Source organism: Rhinatrema bivittatum, chromosome 6 (genome assembly GCF_901001135.1).
Source record: "Rhinatrema bivittatum chromosome 6, aRhiBiv1.1, whole genome shotgun sequence".
Classification (NCBI taxonomy): Eukaryota; Metazoa; Chordata; class Amphibia; order Gymnophiona; family Rhinatrematidae; genus Rhinatrema; species Rhinatrema bivittatum.
The window spans coordinates 73,657,369-73,682,612 of NC_042620.1; the positions used below are offsets into that span (position 1 = coordinate 73,657,369).

At 41.8% G+C, this 25,244-nt stretch overlaps 1 long non-coding RNA gene across 1 annotated transcript in view; it reads right to left on the reverse strand.

The window, feature by feature from the left end:
* LOC115093201 overlaps nucleotides 1–22,508 on the reverse strand; it is a 29,942-nt gene extending 7,434 nt beyond the window's left edge. Inside the window, exons 1-2 of the long non-coding RNA XR_003857217.1 lie at nucleotides 22,415–22,508; nucleotides 15,367–15,494 (exon numbers count right to left, since the gene is read on the reverse strand). This is a non-coding gene — a long non-coding RNA (uncharacterized LOC115093201). The remainder of the gene's footprint in view (nucleotides 1–15,366; nucleotides 15,495–22,414) is intronic.
* Between the last annotated feature and the right edge of the window lie 2,736 nt (nucleotides 22,509–25,244).

A 25,244-nucleotide genomic window follows, 5' to 3' on the forward strand; every position in this document is an offset into this window, starting at 1 on the left:
GCACTTATCCACATTAAACTTCATCTGCCATTTGGATGCCTAATTTTCCAGTCTCACAAGGTCTTCCTGCAATTTATCACAATCTGCTTGTGATTTAACTACTCTGAACAATTTTGTGTCATCTGCAAATTTGATTATCTCACTCGTCGTATTTCTTTCCAGATCATTTATAAATATATTGAACAGTAAGGGTCCCAATACAGATCCCTGAGGCACTCCACTGTCCACTCCCTTCCACTGAGAAAATTGCCCATTTAATCCTACTCTCTGTTTCCTGTCTTTTAGCCAGTTTGCAATCCACGAAAGGACATCGCCACCTATCCCATGACTTTTTACTTTTCCTAGAAGCCTCTCATGAGGAACTTTGTCAAACGCCTTCTGAAAATCCAAGTATACTATATCTACCGGTTCACCTTTATCCACATGTTTATTAACTCCTTCAAAAAAGTGAAGCAGATTTGTGAGGCAAGACTTGCCCTGGGTAAAGCCATGCTGACTTTGTTCCATTAAACCATGTCTTTCTATATGTTCTGTGATTTTGATGTTTAGAACACTTTCCACTATTTTTCCTGGCACTGAAGTCAGGCTAACCGGTCTGTAGTTTCCCGGATCGCCCCTGGAGCCCTTTTTAAATATTGGGGTTACATTTGCTATCCTCCAGTCTTCAGGTACAATGGATGATTTTAATAAGTTACAAATTTTTACTAATAGGTCTAAAATTTCATTTTTTAGTTCCTTCAGAACTCTGGGGTGTATACCATCCGGTCCAGGTGATTTACTACTCTTCAGTTTGTCAATCAGGCCTACCACATCTTCTAGGTTCACCGTGATTTGATTCAGTCCATCTGAATCATTACCCATGAAAACCTTCTCCATTACGGGTACCTCCCCAACATCCTCTTCAGTAAACACCGAAGCAAAGAAATAATTTAATCTTTCCGCGATGGCCTTATCTTCTCTAAGTGCCCCTTTAACCCCTCGATCATCTAACGGTCCAACTGACTCCCTCACAGGCTTTCTGCTTCGGATATATTTAAAAAAGTTTTTACTGTGAGTTTTTGCCTCTACAGCCAACTTCTTTTCAAATTCTCTCTTAGCCTGTCTTATCAATGTCTTACATTTAACTTGCCAATGTTTATGCTTTTTCCTATTTTCTTCTGTTGGATCCTTCTTCCAATTTTTGAATGAAGATCTTTTGGCTAAAATAGCTTCTTTCACCTCCCCTTTTAACCATGCCGGTAATCGTTTTGCCTTCTTTCCACCTTTCTTAATGTGTGGAATACATCTGGACTGTGCTTCTAGAATGGTATTTTTTAACAATGACCATGCCTCTTGGACATTTTTTACTTTTGTAGCTGCTCCTTTCAGTTTTTTTCTAACAATTTTTCTCATTTTATCAAAGTTTCCCTTTTGAAAGTTTAGCACGAGAGCCTTGGATTTGCACACTGTTCCTTTTCCAGTCATTAAATCAAATTTGATCATATTATGATCACTATTGCCAAGCGGCCCCACCACCGTTACCTCTCTCACCAAGTCCTGTGCTCCACTGAGAATTAGATCTAAAATTGCTCCCTCTCTCGTCGGTTCCTGAACCAATTGCTCCATAAAGCTATCATTTATTCCATCCAGGAACGTTATCTCTCTAGCGTGACCCGATGATACATTTACCCAGTCTATATTGGGGTAATTGAAGTCTCCCATTATTACTGAACTACCAATTTGGTTAGCTTCCCTAATTTCTCTTAGCATTTCACTGTCCATCTCACCATCTTGACCAGGTGGACGGTAGTATACCCCTATCACTGTAGTCTTCCCTGTGACACAAGTGATTTCTACCCATAAAGATTCAATTTTGTATTTAGTCTCATGCAGGATGTTTATCCTGTTGGACTCTATGCCATCCCGGACATAAAGCGCCACACCTCCTCCCGACTGCTCCTCTCTGTCATTGCGATATAATTTGTACCCCGGTATAGCACTGTCCCATTGGTTATCCTCTTTCCAGCATGTCTCTGAGATGCCAATTAAGTCTATGTCATCATTTACTGCTATACATTCTAATTCTCCCATCTTACTTCTTAGACTTCTGGCATTAGCATACAAACATTTCAAAGTTTGTTTTTTGTTTGTATTTTTATTCTGCTTTTTAATTGATAGGGATAAGTTAGAATTTTTTAGCTCAGGTGAGTTTTTAGTTACAGGCACTTGGACTACTTTTCTAATTATTGGAACCTCACTGTCGGGATGCCCTAATATTTTTTTTATTTGTGTTTTTCTATACTGGCATTCACGGGAGTTCGTATCATGTCGGTTTACATAAAACAAGGGGTGATCAATACATTATAACGTACATAACTAAAACATAAGAGTATACATTACAGGAGTATAACAAGTGCACGGAAGAAAAAAGTTAATATTAATGCATCATTAGTATCCTTTAAAGATACATCTCTCCGAACCATGCGCTGTTGAGCGACTGTCGGCTTTCCCCTTTGTTCTAGTTTAAAAGCTGCTCTATCTCCTTTTTAAAGGTTAGCGCCAGCAATCTGGTTCCACCCTGGTTAAGGTGGAGCCCATCCCTTCGGAAGAGACTCCCCCTTCCCCAAAAGGTTCCCCAGTTCCTAACAAAACTGAATCCCTCTTCCTTGCACCATCGTCTCACCCACGCATTGAGACTCCGGAGCTCTGCCTGCCTCTGGTGACCTGCGCGTGGAACATGGAGCATTTCAGAGAATGCTACCCTGGAGGTTCTGGATTTAATCTTTCTACCTAAGAGCCTAAATTTGGCTTCCAGAACCTCCCTCCCACATTTTCCTATGTCGTTGGTGCCCACGTGTACCACGACAGCCGGCTCCTCCCCAGCACTGTCTAAAATCCTATCTAGGTGACGCGTGAAGTCCGCCACCTTCGCACCAGGTAGGCATGTTACCAGGCGATCCTCACGCCCACCCGCCACCCAGCTATCTACATTCCTAATAATCGAATTACAAACAGTCTAACTTTAGTTAGTCAGCCTGAGTGACTCACAGCTCCCTTGATTAACAAATGTTGTTCCCTATTCAAACCTAATCACACTACCTCAACACCTTTCCAAGGTGAGTAACTGAGCTGAACTATTCAACTTTTTTACTTTGGTATATACTGCTCCTAGCTTATTTCTAGCTTCTGGCTACTTTTTTGTGGGTGGGTTTTTTTTTTGTGTTTTTTTTTTTTTGTTTTTCAATACAATGCACTCAGTTATTATTAAATAAAACACTTAGCTCTTTAAAAGTCTGGAGGACACTTTAATAGTCAGGCAGACTTTTTAAAAAATAAACACACTACCTACTGCTTCCTTATTGACTGACTAAAAATACAAACAGTCTAACTTGTGTATTCACTGCCTACCTACTGCTACCTTATTGACTGACTAAATACAAACAGTCTAACTTGTGTATTCACTGCCTACCTACTGCTACCTTATTGACTGACTATTTAAAAATGCAAACAGTCTAACTTGTTTATTCACTGCCTGACTATTAAAGGCACAAACACACAAACATACTAAATAATATTCCCAAATAGTTAACTTTGCCCCAATACTTTTAAAAAAGTCAATGTCAATGTCCCAAGCAAAAACTTACTGATTCCTTTCAGCCACCAGTAAGGTGATCCTCTCCTCTCAGTGTTTCCACTGGAATGTGGGTTACTGAGCTCTTTCCTTCTAATTTATAATGTGCTTCTAAAGTAAATTAGTGCAAAACAATCCCTTAGGAGATGTACACTTCAGTTAGATTTCCTGCGTGACCTTTCAGTTAGATTTCCTGAGTGACTCACTGCTGTGCTGATTAACAAAGAATAGTACCTATTCACAAACACACAATAGTACTTATTCACAAAACACACAATCTTCACACTTAGTTAGTCAGCCTGAGTGACTCACAGCTCCCTTGATTAACAAATGTTGTTCCCTATTCAAACCTAATCACACTACCTCAACACCTTTCCAAGGTGAGTAACTGAGCTGAACTATTCAACTTTTTTACTTTGGTATATACTGCTCCTAGCTTATTTCTAGCTTCTGGCTACTTTTTTGTGGGTGGTTTTTTTTTTTGTGTTTTTTTTTTTGTGTTTTTCAATACAATGCACTCAGTTATTATTAAATACACTTTTTACTCCTGCTTTCTTAACTGGTTTTAATTGTGTTTCTTTTTTAAAGTAGCCTCCTGCACTTACTTCCCTTGTTCGGTGGATTGCAAATTGGTTAAAACATAGGAAACAGAGAGTAGGATTAAATGTCAGTTTTTTCAGTAGAAAAAGGTAAACAATAGAGTGCCTCAGGGATCTGTACTTGGACTGGTGCTTTTCAATATATTTATAAATGATCTGGAAAGGGGAATGACAAGTGAGGTAATCAAATTAGCAAATGATACAAAATTATTCAGAGTAGTTAAATCAAGGCGGATTGTGATAAATTGCAGGAGGAACTTGTGAGACTGGAAGATTGGGCATCCATATGGCAGATAAAATTTAATGTGGACAAATGCAAGGTGATGCATATAGGAAAAAAACCCCATGCTGTAGTTACACTATGTTAGATTTCATGTTACAAGTTATCACAAAGGAAAAAGATCTAGGCATCATAGTGGACAACACATTGAAATTATCACCTCAGTGTGCTGCGATGGTCAAAACAGCAAACAGAATGTTAGAAATTAAGAATGGAATGGTGAATAAAACAGTGAATGTCATAATGACTCGTACAGCTCCATAGTGAGATTGCACCTTGAGTACTGTGTTCAGTTTTGGTCACACATCTCAAAAAGATATTGGTGCAGTGGAGAAGGTACAGAGAAGGGTGACCAAAATGATAAAGTGAATAGAATAGCTCCCTTATGAGGAAATGCTAAAGAGGTTAGGGCTATTCAACTGGGAGAAGAGACTGCCGAGGGAGGATATGAATGAGGTCTATAAAATCATGAGAGGAATAGAATGGGTTAATGTAATTCGGTTGTTTACTTTTTCCAGATAATACAAGGACTAGGAGGCATACCATGAAGTAAGCAATCAGTACATTTAAAACAAATCAAAGAAAATGTTTTCAGTCAATGAACATAAGATATGCCACACTGGCTCAGACCATGGGTCCATCAAGCCCAATATCCTGTTTCCAACAGTGGCCAATCCAAGTTACAAGTATCTGGCATGTACCCAAACATTAAATAAATCTCAAGCTACTATTCCTTACTGATTAATAGCAGTTTATGGATTTATCCTCTAGGAACTTATCCAAACTTTTTTTAAACCCAGTTACACTAACTCCCATAACCATATCCTCTGGCAATGCATTTCAGAGTTTAATTGTATGCTGAGTGAAAAATATTTTATTTCAATGTGTTTTAAATGAGCTACTTGCTAACTTAAATGGAGTGCCCCTTAGTCCTTCTATTATCTGAGAGAGTAAATAACCAATTTAAATTAACTTGTTCAAGTCCTTTCATGATTTTGTAGGCCTCAGTTGTCTTCTCCAAACTGAACAACCCTAACCTCTTTAGCCTTTCCTCATAGGGGAGCCATTCCATGCACCTTATCATTTTGATCGCCCTTCTCTGCACTTTTTCCAGTGCAACTATATCTTTTTTTGAAATGTGGCAACCAGAATTGCACACTGTATTCAAGGTTTAGTCTCACTATGGAGTGATACAGAGGCATTATGACATCCTCCATTTTATTTGCCATTCCCTTCCTTAAAAATTCCTAATATTCAGTTTGCTTTGATAGCCACAGCACACTAAACTGATGATTCCAATGTATTATCCATTATGATGCCCAGATCTATTTTCTGGATGGTAACTCCTAAGATAGAACCTAACATCGTGTAACTACAGCATGGGTTATTTTTCCCTATATGCATTACCTTGCACTTGTCCACATTAAATTTCATCTGCCATTTGGAAGCCCAATCTTCCAGTTTTACAAGGTCCTCCTACAATTTATCACAATCCACTTGAGATTTAACTACTCTCCATAATTTTGTGTCATCCACAAATTTGATTACCTTTCCAGATCATTTATAAATATATTAAAAAGTACCAGTCTAAGAAAGGGAGGAGGAATAGCCTCGTGGTTAGAGCAGTGGACTATGAACCAAGAGACCAGCGTTCAAGTCCTGCTGTCACTCCTTGTGACTAAATGTAAACCAGTGTGATATCTCAATTGAGATCAAATGCTGGTATATTAAAAAAAACAAAACAGATCCATCAGGTACTCTACTATGAAAACAGACCAATTAATCAAACTCTGTTTCCTGTCTTTTAACCAGTTTGTAATCCACAAAAGGATGTCACTTCCTATCCCATTAAACGATCCAAAAAGAAATCACCTCTTATCACTTTTTTTTATATACACTCAAATATCGAATATCAACCCTGATGTCGGGTAACGCATTAAAAATTAGCTCAATCGCTCTGGAGTAATGTAGCTCCAGAACACAACATTTTTTTGAAAAAATGTTTATGTGGAAAGAGGAAAAGTTTCATATATTCGAGTCATAAACCCCAATCGGGTGATCTCACCGTGCGTATAATCATCAACAATCCTCCTCCATCCAATTTTTTTGTATATGTAACATACACCAAAGGTGAAAAATCTGTTTTTGCAAACTTTTTTCTTTTTTTTTTTTAAAAAAGCATACTTATGAATCAACAATAATAGAGATACTTAATGCCCTGACTTATCTGATGTAAATAGGATGACCCAAAACAACTTTGCCGCCATTGAACGCTGATGTATACCAGTCTTTTTTAATCCTGGTGCCAGGATAGCTGTGCGTCCAATCCCAAGCCACGTTGCTGTGACGTCAATACGTGTACCATCATACCAGAGATCCCCAATCAAGCGCCTCATTTAAACCTTGAGGCGCTTGTGTCTGTAAAGTGAATATCCAGTATGCATCATGTCTATTGAGCAAAACACCCCGATTTCCCCCTCTTAACAATGGTTGTACATGATCTATGACCGTCCACTTGAAATCACAGAATGTATGCCCATTCTGAACACAATGTGTCACAATCAGTGCTGTAAGTGTTGCTGTGTTTAATTTGGACTTGTGTTCATTTAATCTTATTTTAATCTTAAGAGTGGTCCTACCAATGTAAACTCTAGGGCAGGGGCAAATGATAGCATAAATGACATAATCCGAATTACATGTAATACTGAATTTCCGGGACACTTTATATCCCTTACATGGTTCCATCCAATCCAATCCATCAATACTATTTTGATAATGTAAACATAGGCCACATCGACGATGGCCCCCTGTTGGATTATAACCAAGCGGGTCCGATTGAGCTTGAATCAATTTATCCTTAATATTAGAGCCGCGAGTTGTCACAAAAAGTGGTAATTCCTTAAAGATGTTATGAAGCGCTAAAACTTGCCAATGCTGGCGTATCGAGGATGCAATTACATTAGTGGCTACTGACTGTTTCAAAACACAGACAAGTTGAGGATCTTGCTTGACAGGTTTGTATTGTAACAAAGCCTGTCTATCTGAATATTTAGCCTGCTTGTAAGCACGCTTTATCACTGCTTTTGGGTACCCACGTTCCAAAAATCTATCACGAAGTATTGAGGCCTGTACTTCAAAGTCCATCATGTTGGAACAAATCCGTTTTACATGAAAAAATTGACTAACAGGAAGCCTGCACTTAAAAGAGTAAGGGTGGTGACTGTGGAATCTCAAGAGATTATTTTTATCCGTGGGTTTATGATATACTTTGGTTCTAAATGACCCTTGTTATAATTGAATAAGAACATCTAGGAATGCAATCTGTTGATCCAATTGCTGCATCGTGAACTGAAGATGAGAATTCTGCATGTTTATCTAATTATGAAATAGCATCAAATGTTCTTTTGTGCTTTTCCATACCAAAAAGATGTCATCTATATATCAAACCCACATCACAATGTCATGCCACCACTCAGATTTAGACCACATCTTCCTCAAATTGCGCCACATAGATATTTGCTGTAGTGGGAGCTAAAGGCGATTCCATAGGGATCCCATGAACCTGTAAATAGATCTCTGAATTAAGCATGAAGCAATTATTATACAGTACTGCAGCCAGTAACTGTAAAATCACCATCGTTGGAATCCTTTGATGTCCCAATCTTTGGGCTAGACGCTGTTCAATCACCTCATATGCTTGAGTCTGAGGAATGTTAGTGTATAATGTGGATATGTCTAATGTCACTAACAAATAATTGGTGGAATCATCTAGTGTCATTGCCTGAAGTTTTTGTAGAAAATGTATCATAACTTTAACATACGAATGAGCCTGTACATGAAGCATACTGGATATTCACTTTACAGACACAAGCTCCTCAAGGTTTAAATGAGGCGCTTGATTGGGGATCGCTGGTATGATTGTACATGTATTGACATCACAGCAACATGGCTTGGGATTGGAAGCACAGCTATCCTGGCACCAGGGCTAAAAAAGACTGGTATACATCAGCGTTCAATGGCGGCAGAGTCGTTTTGGGTCATCCTATTTACATCAGATAAGTCGGGACATTAAGTATCTCTATTATTGTTGATTCATAAGCATGCTTTTTTAAAAAAAGAAAAAAGTTTACAAAAACAGATTTTTCACCTTTGGTGTATGTTACATATAAAAAAAAATTGGATGGAGAAGGATTGTTGATGATTATACACACGGTGAGATCACCCGATTGGGATTTATGACTCGAATATATGAAACTTTTCCTCTTTCCACATAAATGTTTTTCAAAAAAATGTTGTGTTCTGGAACTACATTACTCTGGAGCGATTGAACTAATTTTTAATGCGTTACCTGACATCGGGGTTGATATTCGATATTTCAGTGTATATAAAAAAAGTGATAAGAGGTGATTTCTTTTTGGATCGTTTAATTATTATATAGTATAAATCCCTCTAAAGTTTTTGGTGCTATTGATAGTTTCTTGACCTCCTATCCAATGACATTTTAGTTTTCTTAGAAGCCTCTCATGAAGAAAACTTTGTCGAACGCTTTCTGAAATCCAAATACAGCACATCTATCAGCTCACCTTTGTCCACATGTTTATTCACCCCTTCAAAAATGTAGGCAAGGCAAGACTTTCCTTGGGTAAATCCATGCTGTCTGTGTCCTATTAAACCATGTCTATCTAAATGTTTTCTGATTTTCTTCTTTATAACAGTTTCCACAAATTCCACATCCTCTGGAATTCATTATTACAGGATGCGGTTAAAGCAGTTAGCTTATATAGGATTAATAAAAGGTTTGGACAAGTTCTTGGAAGAGAAGTCCATAAACCGCTATTATTCAAATTGCCTTAGGAAATAGCCACTGCTTATTACTGGCATTAGTTGTTACGGTCGTGGACCCTTGGGCCGGCTGAGACAGTGGATGGTATGCTGCGGAGGCCCACAGCAAACGTCACAGCCTGGAGGCGGCACGGAAGAGCCTTGGAGGAGCCTTGGAGGAGCCTTGGAGGAGCCCATAGGGACCCGGACCTCTTGGACTTAGGTGGGACCCTATGTTACCGGGCTGTGGCCGAAGAGATGGGCGAAGGATGGCTGGGCCCAGGTAGTAGAAGAGTCTTCACCCTTGGAAGCCCATGGCTCCCCTGGGAGGAGCCTGTGAAAGCCCAAGCCACTGGGACTTAGGAGAATCCTCTGGGCCAGCAAGTACCAGATACCTGAGGTGATGGAAGAAGCCGACGTCGGAGTCCAAGAGCGAAGACAGGTCAGAAGCCAGAAGTCAGAAATCCAAACCAAAGCCAGGGACGAAAGCAGAAGACGGAGTCATGGAATGGAGCCGGGTCAAAGCCAGAAGTCAGAGGACGAACCAAAACCAGGAGCGGAAGCTAAAGACGAAGTCAGGAGACGAAGCCAAGTCAGATGCCAGAATTCAGAAGTCGATACCAATACCAGAAGCGGAAGCCGAAGACGTAGACGTAGACAAGAACAAGCCAGGTCAGGAGTCAGAAGACAGGATAATCAGGATACCACAGCAACTAACAACTCAGAGGAACTGAGGAACCTCGTTGCAAGGCGAGGTATAGCTGCAGCTGCCGGGTTTAAATGGCCCGGCAGTGTCTGGCGTCATCAGGACGCTGTTCCGGGTTTCCAGCGCTGGCCCCTTTAAATCTGAAGCCTGAGCGGGGCCAGCCGTGGATCAGCACCAGCGTTTCCCTCGCAGGGAAAATGCCGCAGAGGGCCACGTCTCCGGCCTGGGAGGCCGAAAGGGAGGCGTTCTTGTGGCTGTATCAGCCACGTGGTAGGTGCAAGTCCCGGGGCACGGCCCAGGACCGTAACATTAGTAGCATGAGATCTATTTAATGTTTGGGTGCTGCCAGATACTTGTATCCTGAATTGGCCACTGTTTGAAACAGGATGCTGGGCTTGACAGACCCTCCGTGTGACCAAGTATGGTAACTTCTTATGTAGTCCCAATGAACATTTTTTCTTAATGTGCCTTCTTTTCTTCTCCATGGTCATTTTCTTTCCCTTTCCCAAAGTAACATCATTTAAAATGAAAATTTTGTAATTTATAAATTGAGCTTTTATTCACCTCAGTTTATAAACTTGGTCACAGAAAGAAAGAAAGAAAAAAAAGTTAGACATGCTGTTTGTTATAATATTCAGATTGAAGTTTGCAACCCACTCTGCTGCAAATTTTCAATTTACAATATCACTGATCTGTGGGAAAAACTCTTAATTTGATTCCTTGAAAGTCACACAGTTTGCAGCAAGACACTGTATGTAAATTAATTTAATATCTTATAAATTATAAAGTGTGATATATCAAATTTGGTGAACCTGAAAAGTGAAAAATGCTTGCAGAGGGAAAGAAAATAGATATGTGTGAAACTATAAGATGAGAGAATTTTTAGCAGAGTTACTAGTGGATATGGGGGGAGAAGGATGATACCCCATGATATCTCTTGCTTGGCGCAGCACTTTATACTGGTTGCCTTACACATACAGTTACAGCTTTTATGATGCTTCACATCACATCTTTGTTCACATGACTGTTTTCCACACATTTTTTCTCTTTTTACAGATTCCACCAAATCCTTCCCTAATGATGATGATGATGAGATGGACCTAGTTCCTCTTGCCAATGCAACTGCAGTGCCTGATGCAGGTGTCCAGCCGCTGCCACCTTCACCACCAGCATCATCAGTCCAGTCAACACACTTTCCCCATCTTAAAGGCAGTCCTGGGCCTCTTAGGAACATTCCTTCCTAGGCTGCTCCCCCACTAGCTGAGATTCCTTCCTGGAATGCCCCTGAAACATCACTTTTTTTTATGCGGCTAAATGGCTGAATATGCTGCATTAGCCATTTAGACCAATAATTTGTGAGTTATCTGTCTAAATGGCTTTTGAATACCTACCCTTTAGAGTCCAAGTGAACTCTCCTGAAGCAAAGTCTGAATTGTCTGTACCCACACCAGCTTTTTCATACATATATTTACTTTAACAACAATGTTAATTATATAAAACATAGAACACTGGTAATCTTCAGGACAACATCCTGAAGTCTTCTAAAACATAGGGGGCCATAAGAGAACACTAAGGAGTGAATTTTGGTGTATAAAGGGCCACACTATCTCCACATATATAGAAGGTATTACATTTTCACAAAGAGGGACCATTTACATACATACATTTGAAAGAATGTATATACTTGCACCGTGTGAATTATGTGTAAGAGAAAAACAAACATTTGTGCATCCCTTCTCCTCCTCCCCACTAACTCTTGATAATATTAGGGTGACTAGAAATCAGAAGTTCCAGATATGGAGCGTGATGAATTTTTTAAATCCTTATTTATTTAAATTGTGTGTTTGATGTGTCTACTCTTTTGAATTATTATTTTGTGTTTGGGAATTGTTTAAACATTTTATGAGTTTTTAATCATTGTATATTCTTTTTCTTAGCTGTTTTGAATATTTATTCTTTGTATGAGCATGTTTTTACTATTATGATTTATATTGCTTGATTTTGTTTGATGTTTTATGTGGAATGGTGATTTTTCCATTATTGCACTATATACAGAGTCTGTCTTGTTATGGTTTCCAGTTCAGTTTTTGTCTGCATACTTCTGTTTGGTGAGGGTTTCTCTGTATTCTGCATGTGTGACCAAGGATAGGTATTTTATTAGAATGTAGTTTCTGTATAGGGTTCTATAGTAGCTTGGCTTGTTCTGTTTTGCTTTTGGGAGGTATATTGGTATTTTAGGGCCTGATGTAATATTTGCAGTGTTACCTTCTCATAGGTAGTGTTTATGTTTAAGTGCTGGCAGTTAGTGCTGTTTTGGTATGGAGGTTTCCTATATTGTAATTCACTTTTTTCAAGAGGATTCATTGTCAATTTGATTTCAGCATCAAATTAAAGACAGCATAATGTTTACAATACTGTAAACCAAAGGCTATATGTAAGTGGCTATGTGCTGTGTGGTACTTGGGTCCTTCAGTCAGCTGTGCGAGCATCTTAAGAAGAGATCAGTTAAGATAGGAATGATAGTATGGGTGAATAATTTCTATAACACAGGAAAAAATGAGGAATGTACCCATAAAACTAATTCATGCACACAATAGAATGCACACTGATATGCAGATTATGCGCCATCATTGTTATGGTGTTTTAGTGCATCACTCATCAGTGATGGCCCTGTCAGCTCTATTGATTCATTGGTAGATTATTCATTGCCACTGTCCTGGGGATGTTAGAATAGAAGGAACAGAGGGATGAGAGCAGGAAGTCAGGTCCATGGAGAGTGGTGGCAAATTTATGAAAATCATTGGTCAAGTTCTCTTCCCCAAGTCCTCAAGTATTTAGTCCTGGTCTATGGAAGGAACTCTGATGGAGAGAAAAAGGACCTGTGGACCCATGCCTCAGCTCTCTGATGAACCTAGCAACGCCCCTCACAATATGGATGAAGAAGAGGGAAATAAAAAGGGTAGATGCATAGCAATGCAGTTATGTATAAAGAATATATAGGGTAACTGTGGCTGAAGAAAGGATGATTAAATAAGTAGATAATATGTGGGAAAGTCTGTTGAGATTATTCTACAAATTTCTAAGAGTTTATTTCATAGAGATTCTTTAGGTTCTTTTTATTAGAAAAAGGATTCATAAGTTTTAATGATTTATTATGTAGGTATTAACTATGTAATGCCCCCTTGACTGCTTAACTCGCGGGGCATTCTTGGGTCCAGGACCAACCTGGCAGGAGCCCCCCAAGGGCAGGCTCCATCAGTCCACACATTCTTGGCACCTGGTGCCCCCACCTGGGGAAGAAGGATTTAGTGGGTGGGATTTCCCTCCCTTCACCCCAGGAAAACAAATGGAACTGTGAACAAGGCTGGCACTATGTACAAATATGTACAGGTTTAGTAGACTATACAAGCATAGACATTTCTACATGACTATGTACTTTGCTAAGAGGATGTCAAAGAACACACTTATCTACTCATGGTTATTAGTTTTAGGCCAAACAACTATATACATTTCTACAAGATAGCAAGAACATTTAATATTTGGCAATTTTGGGTTTGTTCGCCCCACAGTATACCACCATATGGAATAGAAGGGACCTCCTGCTGTCCTGCTTAATCAAGTAGTATTATTATTCTCCCCCTTTTTCCCCCAAGCTCACCCGGGTGAAAAGATGCAATGGGCTGGTGGGCAGTGTTTGCCTAGGGGGTTCCATTGTATCTAAACTTTCTCCTTCCACTCTGCTGAGAGGTAGACTCAGCTGAAAGATCCATGCCAAAGCTGAGATCTATGTCCTCTTGGGAGTCCCAACTCTGCCTCCCAGTCTGTTGTTAGGGTCCATGCTCTCCTGAGGGACCCAACTCAACCTCCTGGACTTCCACTAGGATCTATGCCCACCTGGACAACTCAACTCCACCTCCTGGAGTGCCTCTGGGGTCTACACCCTCCTGGGGACCCAACTCTACCTCCTGGTTGGCTTGCTAGGGTCAATGCATTCCTGGGGGATCCAACTCTACCTCTACCACTAGGGTCCATGCCCTCCTGAGGGACCCAAATCCACCTTCTAAACTGCTGCTGGGGTCCACTCCCTCCTGAAGGACCCAAATCTACCTCCTGGTCTGCCGCTGGTATCTGCACCTTCCTGGGGCACCCAACTCCACCTTTTGGAATTCTGCTGTGGTTCACACCCTCCTGGGAGACCCAACTGCACCTCAGGCCTTCTGCTGGGGTCCATGCCCTCCTAGTGGACCTGACTGCACCTTTGGACCTACTGCTGGGGTCCCCTTGCTCATGGGGGACCACTCCACCTCCAGATCTGCCACTGGGGTCCCCTTACTCGGGGGGGGGGGAGGGGCACTGCTTGATCTCTGAATCTGCCACTGTCCTTCAGTTCTTCTCCCTTGGTAGGAGCGTTTTCCATGGTTTGGGTTTTATAGCTCCACTAGGCTCATGACTATTTAGCATTCAGTGAATCATGCCCTTAGCTGTCTCAGTTTTCAGTGATTTTAGCTCTGCTAAGCTCATGGACAATCATTTGCTGTCACCCAGCCTGAATATATCACCTTATCTCAGTTAAAAGGCCGTTTTGCTTTTTCTGTTATCTGACCCTTAAAGTCACCTTCTCTCAGCCAAAAGGTCAAGACCCAGGCAGGACCACAGAAAGAAACCATGTGCATACCCTACCATCCTGCCTGGCTATCCCCTTCTGGTGTCTGGGAACTGGGTACCCAACTGAATACTCTTGCTAGTCAGGGTGAGAATCTGTTTGCTTCCTAGGACTATTTTCCAATACTCTTTTCTCATAAATCCCTTTCCCAGTCATGGTTCTGTAATTTAAGAGTTTGAAACCTTTGATTTTTAGTGATATTTCACAGCAAAATTGCCAGCAGAAGTCTAGGGGGCTGTGGCATGCAAATTCCCTACCTGAATTTCTGACTAATCTATTCAATAGTCATTAAAGCACCTCCATAGTGAGGGTTCTGGCAATCTTTTCAGTTTCCTGAGCTGGCAGCTCAAGTTACATAGTTCTATTGTCCCTTTTTTTTCTGCCGCAGATCACTTAAATGGTAGCATGCTCAAATCTTCCATCTCTTGCGTGTGTGTGTGTGTGTGTGGGGGGGGGGGGGGTGTTCAAATATAATTGATTAAATGTTACTTAGCTATTGCTTAAGTAATTCAAGAAATCTATATACAATTATTTCACAGCATCTCAACAGATAAAACAAAATCAATTAAAACTTTGTACAGATTTGTTAATTTACAGCAATCGTAGGTTATCTAACCCCTGAGATTAATTAGGATTCATTCTCAGAATTTCTTAATATATATCAGTGTTAAAGTTTGTGCTTCTCACCATGCTGATCAGCAATCACATAGTCAAAGCAGCTGGGTAGTTTCTCTTTGTTTGCAAAGCAGGATCAGGTCAGTTTTCTTAGAATATCCAGGGATGTTGCAGGAGTCTCAGTGATGGCAATGTTGATTCTGTTGGTGGTATGCGGGCAAAAACTTTGTCACTTACTTTATATAGCAAGATAAGCATAGTAAATACATATTGATGAGTTCCATAGACAGCATTTAATTGTCTCATTGCTTCCTTTTCCATTGCATCATGAGCACAAACCAACAGGAATGGTTTGAGGTAAGAATGGACCAATGAGAGTGTTTCTATGTATCCATATTTGTAGATGAGATTAGGCTGTAGACTTGCTGGTGATAGTTCCCAATATGATTTGCGGTATAGGCAGGTTCTGCAATTTCTGCATTTCTCAGTCCTGAAGCATAGAGCAGAATATCCAGAATTATTTGCTCTTCTCCCAAATGTTGCTTCAGAGAGAACAGGCTTCTTTAAAGCTGGAAAGAGCAAAGTAGAGGTGTAGGATTTGGGTGCAGTCACCTGCAGTGAGCTTGTTGGCTAAGCATGGCATTTGTATAAAGTTGTACAATTCTAAATAGAAGTCAAATTTGGAAAACAATGTCAGAAGAATGCTTGTGGCCATTCAATAATGGCCCCAAGTGAGCCTGAGGGCTCACTTGGGGCCATTATTGAATTCTTTATGGTCAGCGGCGGACTCACGATGTCGGACCGGCCAGGGTATTTGCCACCTAGGCCGGTCCAAGACACGTCACGTGGTCTGCCGAGCGCAGCTCTCACTGCCGCGCACGGCAGACCACGTGTCTGGAGCGATCAGCCCACCGGGGGATGCCCGATACCCTGATAGGCCAATCCGCCCCTGTTCATGGTGATCCCTTCATCTACGCAGCAAAAATCAGTTTGAGCAGACACAAATGAGTAACCCTTTCTAAAACTCATTTTGAAGAGTGCCCAAATTTGTCTAATAAATGAATATTGCTTTCAGGGCAAAAGATTTATGATAAACTGGGCCTGATATTTGCAATTAGTGCTTGCGAAATGGGCATGAATTTATATGCACTAAAACACCACCGCAGAAAGACAAGACAGGGAAATACCCTCAGATAGCAAGCACTGGAATTAAGCATTACACCAGTGATAAACTTTAGGGCTTTACTCTGCCATTATATTTAAAAAAAACCCTTTCATCTTTAAATTCAAAAACGTTTTATACATACACAATTAGGTTTTTTTTTAATAGTTTTACCTGGAAAAAGCCACCATGATCCATGTTTCGCTACAGGTGTTTCAGGGCAAAAATATCACAGTACTCTATGTTCAGTCATAACAGCTCCTTGTAAATATTATACAGCCACTTTGAATTGTTTTAGGGAAAGGCACAGCTTAAAACCACATTCCTTAAGACACAGGCATAATAGGTGCCTGGATTTGTCAATAGGCACCTATTATGCCTGTGCTTGGGATGGCCAAAGATTTAGGGGCATCAGGTTGGCTAAGATTTGCTGCCTTTCCAGCTCTGCTAAATTTCATTCAGCAGAGAATAGGCCTCTGCTACCCTGGAATAGACCATTACAGGAGAGGGAGGGGAGGTGAAAGCACCAGAAGAGCCTGGTGTGGCAAAATCCTAAATCCATCCCTGTCAAGACTTACACCAATCCAATAATCTCACTTGAAAAAAACTTCTTACCCAATCAGTAACACTCATAACATCTAACTCCATTCAATAGCAAGACTGATGCATCCCCGAGGATGCAAAGACTGAAGATAATGAATCCATTGGTGTTCTCGTCGAATCAACTGGAAATTCCAAGAAGCACTATGTGAGTGTTTATGCCTGAAGAATACATGATATTTTTGACCTAAAGCAGCTGTAGAAAAATGTGACCGACTTCACTGTTTTTTTAAAGATAATTACTGTACATATTACAGCTATAATATTCTCTGTTTGACAAAGTCCCTCATGAGAGCCTTCTACGAAAACTAAAAAGTTATGGGATAGGAGGCGGTATCCTTTCGTGAATTACAAACTGGTTAAAAGACAGGAAACATAGAGTAGGATTAAATGGTCAATTTTCTCAGTGGAAGGGAGTGGGCAGTGGAGTGCCTCAGGGATCTATATTGGGACCCTTACTTTTCAATATATTTATAAATGATCTGGAAAGGAATACAACGAGTGAGGTAATCAAATTTGCGGATGATACAAAATTATTCAGAGTAGTTAAATCACAAGCAGACTGTGATACATTACAGGAGGACCTTGCAAGACTGGAAGATTGGGCATCCAAATGGCAGATGAAATTTAATGTGGAAAAGTGCAAGGTGTTGCATATAGGGAAAAATAACCCATGCAGTAGTTACATGATGTTAGGTTCCATATTAGGAGCTACTACCCAGGAAAAAGATCTAGGCATCATAGTGGATAATACTTTAAAATAGTCGGCTCAGTGTGCTGCAGCAGCCAAAAAAGCAAATAGAATGTTAGGAATTATTAGGAAGGGAATGGTTAATAGAACGGAAAATGTAATAATGCCTCTGTATCGCTCCATGGTGAGACCACACCTTGAATACTGTGTACAATTCAGGTCGCCACTTCTCAAAAAAGATATAGTTGCAATGGAGAGGGTACAGAGAAGGGCAATCAAAATGATAAAGGGGATGGAACAGCTCCCCTATGAGGAAAGGCTGAAGAGGTTGGGGCTGTTCAGCTTGGAGAAGAGTGCTGAGGGGGGATATGATAGAGGTCTTTAAGATCATGAGAGGTCTTGAATGAGTAGATGTGACTCGGTTATTTACACTTTTGAATAATAGAAGGACTAGGGGGCATTCCATGAAGTTAGCAAATAGCACATTTAAGACTAATCGGAGAAAGTTCTTTTTCACTCAACGCACAACAAAGCTCTGGAATTTGTTGCCAGGGGATGTGGTTAGTGCAGTTAGTGTAGCTGGGTTCAAAAAAGGTTTGGATAAGTTCTTGGAGGAGAAGTCCATTAATGGCTATTAATCAATTATACTTAGGGAATAGCCACTGCTTTTAATTGCATCAGTACTCCAACTTTTGCTGTTTCAAGGGAAACCTTGCCTGGTGGTTTTTGTACGGAGGCTTCATATAAGGATAACCGATTTGCAGTTATCCTTTTTGTTCGCTCCCGTCTATTATTCTTTATTATTTCTGAAAATGTCCATTTTTTTATTTTTCTAATGTTTTTTTCTTTTTCCTTAAAATGCCTTCTCCCCGGCTGCTTATCCGACCCACTATCTTATTTCATTATATACTTATCAAGGTCACCGCCTTTATTGATTTTCATGGGTGCGGAACTGCCCGTCCGACATCGGCCGTGTTTCGGCACAATGTGCCTGCTTCAGGGACTGCGGAGAATTTGACACTCGGGCGGATTTTAAAAGCCCTGCTCACGTAAATCCGCCCAGATTTATGCGAGCAGGGCCTTGTGCGCCGGTGCGCGCAAGGCCCTGCTCGCGTAGGTCCCAGGGTTTTCTGAAGGGGGCGTGTCGGGGGCATGTCGGGGGCGGGGCTGAATGACGCGGCGTTTAGGGGGCGGGACGCGGCATTTCGGGGGCGGGCCCGGGGGCATGGTTTCAGCCCGGGGCGTTCCAGGGGCATGGCCTCACCCTCTGGAACCGCCCCCGGGTCGGGTCTCGGCGCGCCAGCAGCCCGCTGGCGCGCGTGGATTTACGTCTCCCTCCGGGAGGCGTAAATTCATGGATAAAGGTAGGGGAGGGATTTAGATAGGGCCGGGGGGTGGGTTAGGTAGGGGAAGGGAGGGGAAGGTGAGGGGAGGGCGAAAGAAAGTTCCCTCCGAGGTCGCTCCGATTTCGGAGCGGCCTCGGAGGGAACGGAGGCAGGCTGCGCGGCTCGGCGCGCGCCGGCTGCCCAAAATCGGCAGCCTTGCGCACGCTGATCCAGGATTTTATAAGATACGCGCGGCTACGCGCGTATCTTATAAAATCCAGCGTACTTTTGTTTGCGCCTGGTGCGCCAACAAAAGTACGAGAACGCGCTTTTTTAAAAAATCTACCCCACTGTGTCCAGTACCGGTATTGAACACAGTTTGTCCAGTGCGGGCTAGCTTTTCCCTTTCATCTGTTTTAATGCAGTGAAGTGTTGATACTTTTGAGTGACTGGACCTATTTATTTCAATTTTCACCAGTTTGGGGTTTTTTTTTTTGCATTTTGAAGTCTTTTACTCTGGGTGTATTATGAGTTTATATGTGCCTTTGGAGAATCCAGATTGTAAAAACAGCTAAACTGTTGTCCTTGGGAAACTTTGAAAAACAAAATTGTAGGTTTAAAAGGATGTTATTTATCCTTTTAATGAGTTTCTTTTAGCATAAAAACCAATAATCTATATTTTGGAGGCAACATCATGCTCTTAAATGGATTGTTTCTTAATGTTCTCTGAGTGTCACCAATTTTAATTAGGCATTCTAATGTTCAGCTTAAAGAACAACTCTGTATAATGCAAACCAGTAAAATTCAATCTAATATGGTTATGAAATTGTCAGCATTGAGAAAATAAAATAAATGATGTAATTACACTGAACCACCAATATGCAGATCCCACAAAGTCCTTTCTCAAGAAGAGGTTCTCTCATTTTCACATTCCCACAGAGAAGCCAGACATCCAGGATTCAGAATACCAGGAAAAAATGGATTACAGTGGCCTCTGGCAGAATAAGACCCCCAGCCTCCCCACTGGTACCCTTACATAATGCATTTTCTGCATTGGGAAATGAAGAAGTTCCAGTAACAGAATATGAAATGATGTCTGGAAGGGTAGTAGTCACCCAATGTACCCAGAAACGCTTCAACATGATTAAATGCTCTAAAAGAAAGCTGCTTCTGCTGGGAGATTCAGTCATCAAAAGGAATCAACTTGGAAACTCATTATGATGGGGGCGGGACGCGGCATTTCGGGGGCGGGCCCGGGGGCATGGCCTCACCCTCCGGAACTGCCCCCGGGTCGGGTCTCGGAGGGTTAAATGCCTTCCAGGATCCTCAGCTAACAGAAATGCAAGAAAGGTGGTCAATGCAATTATAGAAGAAAGTAAGAAATCTGTTATCAGTGTTATAATCCATCTGGGGACCTATGACCTTGCTAGAAACAATACCCAGAGAGTACAGAAAGATTTCCAAAATCTAAGGAAAAAGATTAGACACATGGCAAAGACTGCTGCCTTTTCAGAAGGCAATGAAAAGGGAAAGGAAAGGTCATGCCATATAGATAACTTCAATGCCTGGCTCAAAACCAGGTGTACAGAATGTGGATTTGGATACATTGGAGGCTTGGGTCATGTATGGAGCAATAAAAGATTATATGGTAACGATGGCCTACATTTGTCAATGGCAGGAAAGAGGATGCTAAGAGAAAAATTTAGATCATACATTATCAAGCATTTAAACTAAGGAACCAGGGTGGCAGGAGGTGGCCAGGGAACTTGGTATGACACTCTCAAGCAAAACAGGAAGAGGGAAGAGAAAGTAACAAAATTAATCAGTTCAAAAATGCAGAAAGGTTGACTAGGAAGAGCAGCTGGATAGCTAAGACTACAAATGTTCTTAGTCTGGGTAGCAAAATCCCAGACCTGCAGGCCCTAATGGTGGGGGCGGACTTGGACATTGTTGCGGTTATGGAGACATGGTTCACCGATTCTCATGATTGGGATACGGCCAGAAAAAGAGGAGTAGTAGTTCTTTATGTCAAAAACAATTTCCAACAACATCATATATATGGAAACTTTTAATCAATTATATTCTTTTCTTTTGTGGTGAGTAGAGACCTCATATTACAAAGGAGAGTTGTTATGTTGTACACTCTCATTTTTAAAGACGTGGTTCCTGCTTAATTGACCCTACAGTTTCACTGGCACATTGTGTTACCACATTTTCAATTTATAATCATTGGTCTCTATTTCTCACTATTTTTTAAAGATTTTTTCTTGGATTAACAAGCGCTGTTCATATTATAATATTTGCTGAACGATTTTAACGCTATAACTAGCAAGTAAGCACGTAATTGTTTCATATTAGGAGCTGAGCGATTAAACGCTGGAGGAGCGATGCACAATCTGTGTAGGGCAGTAGATTGTGCATCGAGGGAGGGGTGAACAGGGAGAAATTACAAAATTATGTACATGTTTTACAGTGTCAATACAGATATCTGTGTCAATACATCCAATAGAGTGTCAATACAGGTGTCATTAGGAAGCAGAGGAGTGTTTGAGGTGCGGTAGGTTATTCGAAGGCTTGTTTGAAAAGCCACGTTTTTAGTTTTCTTTTGAATTTGTGAGAACAGGGTTCCAGTCGCAAGTCAGGAGGCATGTTGTTCCAGTTTGAGGGCCCTGCTAAACTAGAACTGCCATGGAAGCAACTTCTCTATACATCCTCGCTCAATGCCATTTTGGTCCCAGGTTGGCATTCTAACCCATCATTCAGTTTTCTCATATGCTCCTGGGTGTGATGTGCATGATCGCACAAGCATTTAGAAGACATTCATTTTTTGGGATAGGTGCAGGTAAGGGAAGTGCTCCTAGATGTGGGACATCTATATCTTATAGGTGGTGGCAAAGCCATATATTGATTTGTTGAGCAATGGAAGCTTCAGTTCAGCACTTTTTAACTACATGGTGCCAAACTAGTGAATATGGGCTCAGAGCTAGATTCTGTGCCAGGGTAGCTAGTGTTTCAGTTTGGTCTACATAGAAAGGCATCAAGGGCCATGAAGCAGCACCTACAAATGGGTATTTCTAGGATGGGGGCATGCACTTTTCCCGTTAATATTTTTAGGAGTGGGTTGAAACATCCTAAAGGGTTTCATACTAGGCTGAGGGTGTATTTCTAGTCATGCTTCATGACCATGCTGCCTGAGGCATGCCAAGAATGTTTTTTGGCATGAGGGTTTTCTCATGGCAGAGACAGGGTCTTGCAGAATGGCAGGGTATTAGTGGGGCCAGTGATGGAAGCAAGAAGACAGATCAGGTTCAAATATCCCCAATGGCCTTATTAATAACTTACCTCCAGCCCTATTCTCTCACATGCAGCTGATCCAGCCTCCTCTGGTTTTTCTTGCACAGCTGCTGGGCCTTCTTCTTCAGGTCCTCAATCTATACAGAGAAACAGAAATATAGTATAGAAACATAGAAACATAGAAATGACGGCAGAAGAAGACCAAACGGCCCATCCAGTCTGCCCAGCAAGCTACGTACTTTATCCATTTTTTTATTTCCCTTTTTCTCTCTCCCACCTGTTACTATTGGCTTCCAGTACCCTCCAGCCCTAATTCCCCTCCACCCCACCACCAATGTAGAGAGCAGTGCCGTATCTGCATCCAAGTGAACATCCAGCTCAATTAGGGGTAGCAACCGCTGTAACAAGCAGGCCACACCCCTGCCCCATACTCTTACCCACCCCTGGTTTTTTTTTGTTTGTTTGTTTGTTTTTTTTGGAGACACACTAGCAGCAACAGTATGCACTGTTGCTGCTAGTGTGTCATCCATATTGGTATGTTTGTATGTTTTCAACAGAAATCTGGAGTTAGTAGTATGTCTTTTTGCATTCCCTTATTGCACCTAGAAGTAATGTCCTGCCACCAAGCCTGAAAGAACACAAGAACAGGGACAATCCATGAACCGCCATGGTAACCATTTTCAAGACAGAGCTAGATGGCTAGTCCTGCCAGTTGGAATATCCCTTTCAGATAAATTATCATTTCTAAGTGATAACTCTGTGACTACAGAGAACACACTTCTGTGATGGGGAGTCCAAGCCGTCACTAATATTGCCCTTTAATTTGAATATTCAATAGCTTTAGGAGGTGTTCTGTATGTTTGATTCCTCCCTGTGTGCTAATCCCATCTTTTTGGGGGTATGAAATCTGCGGTATATATTGCCTAGGAACATGCCCAGAACATAAGAGGCTGAAGGAACCAAGAGGAAAGGAGGCAGCTTAAGATTCCAACAGGATCTCAAACAAGAGGAATTAGTATTTTGATATTCCCTCTAGGATTTCAAATACTTTTGGGAGAGCTTTGGATCCTCTCAGAATCTATGAAAAGAAGAGAAAGGTTTTGGGATTTTCTACAGGATCTCAGAAAGGAGTGCTGAGTACTTTTTGGATGGGCCTTCTGCTCATCACTTTGCTATTTTTGATATTCAAGGAATTTTCGGAAAAAAGATATTTGAGACTTTGACTTGACCATTTTGAAGGGAAGGGCATACCCCTGGTATCCTCGAGGATTTGGGACAAGAGTCTGATTGCCTGAACGGTCTGAAGAAATAACTAAGCAAGGGTAAGAAGATTTTGATACTTTATGATACAAGGACTCAAAGGGCTACACCCCTTGAGATAGTGATATAGTTTTTCCAGTTTGAAAGTTGGACCAATTGCAGTTGGATGTTTTTCTACGTGGGGACAGTGTCCTGCAGTTTTGGGCTTGGGGATTTTCTTTTATTTGCTGATTGGAATGGGGTTCTAGCATGAAGTCAATTTTCCCACATTGTGAGGGGAGCAGTTTTTCCTCCATGGATAATGGTGCAAATGAGAAAGTAGGTAACACCTAAGATGGGCAAACTAACAATCATCTTCATTGCTTTTATCTTTTTGTTGCTGTTCTTTATTTTTGGCATTGTGGCTTGGATTGTTTTATGTAAGTTTCAGTAAAGACTATTTTATTTGAATTCTGTGAGTGATTTATTCTATTGCCAGAACTGTATGGCTGAGTCCTGGTGTGAATCTGTTTATTTATCCCTGCTACTGGTAATATTCTCCTTATTTCTATGGACAGTTTGACGCCTGTTGGAGGTTCTCTACCTTCAGCGTGAACATTAAGAGGCGGATTTTCAGAGCCCTGCTCGCCTAAATCCGCCCAAAACCGGGCGGATTTAGGCGAGCAGGGCCCTGCGCGCCGGTGAGCCTATTTTACATAGGCCTACTGGCGCGCGCAGAGCCCCGGGACTCGCGCAAGTCCCGGGGTTCTCCGAGGGGGGCGTGTCGGGGGCGTGTCGGGGGTGGGCCCGGTCATCGTGGCATTTAGGGGGCGTGTCGGCAGCGTTTTGGGGGCGGGTCCGGGGGCGTGGCTACGGCCCGGGGCGGTCCGGGGGCGTGGCTGCGCCTTCCGTACCCGCCCCCAGGTCGCGTCCCGGCGCGCAACAGGCCCGCTGGCGCGCGGGGATTTACTTCTCCCTCCGGGAGGCGTAAATCCCCGGAGAAAGGTAAGGGGGGGGGTGTAGACAGGGCCGGGCGGGTGGGTTAGGTAGAGGAAGGGAGGGGAAGGTGAGGGGAGGGCGTTAGAGGATTCCCTCCAAGGCCGCTCCGATTTCGGAGCGGCCTTGGAGGGAACGGGGGTAGGCTGCGTGGCTCGACGCGCGCCGGCTATACAGAATTCATAGCCTTGCGCGCGCTGATCCCGGATTTTAGTGGATACGCGCGGCTCCGCTCGTATCTACTAAAATCCAGCGTACTTTTGCTGGTGCCTGATGCGCCAGCAAAAGTACGCCTATTCGCGTTTTTTGAAAATCTACCCCTAAGAGTAAAAAGTGGTTAGACATGCCAGAAAGCCCCGGAAGATTATTCTTCCTCCTCATCCAGACTGAATCTCGACACGGACCATGCCAAAGTGAAGGATAAAGCACCCAATTTAAGGAGTAACTGGGTAGAATGATGGGGCCACATCTCTCCCTTCTGCTATAGAGGCAAATCTTAACTTACCTTTGTAGTCTCAATATCTGTTCTTCCTTCACCAACATTTTGAGACCCAGATTCAGAAGTATTTAGCAGGCTAACTCAGAAGTTATGTATTAATCAAAAGAGCAGCCGCAGCTGTTCTATCACTGTGCTGTTTGCTAT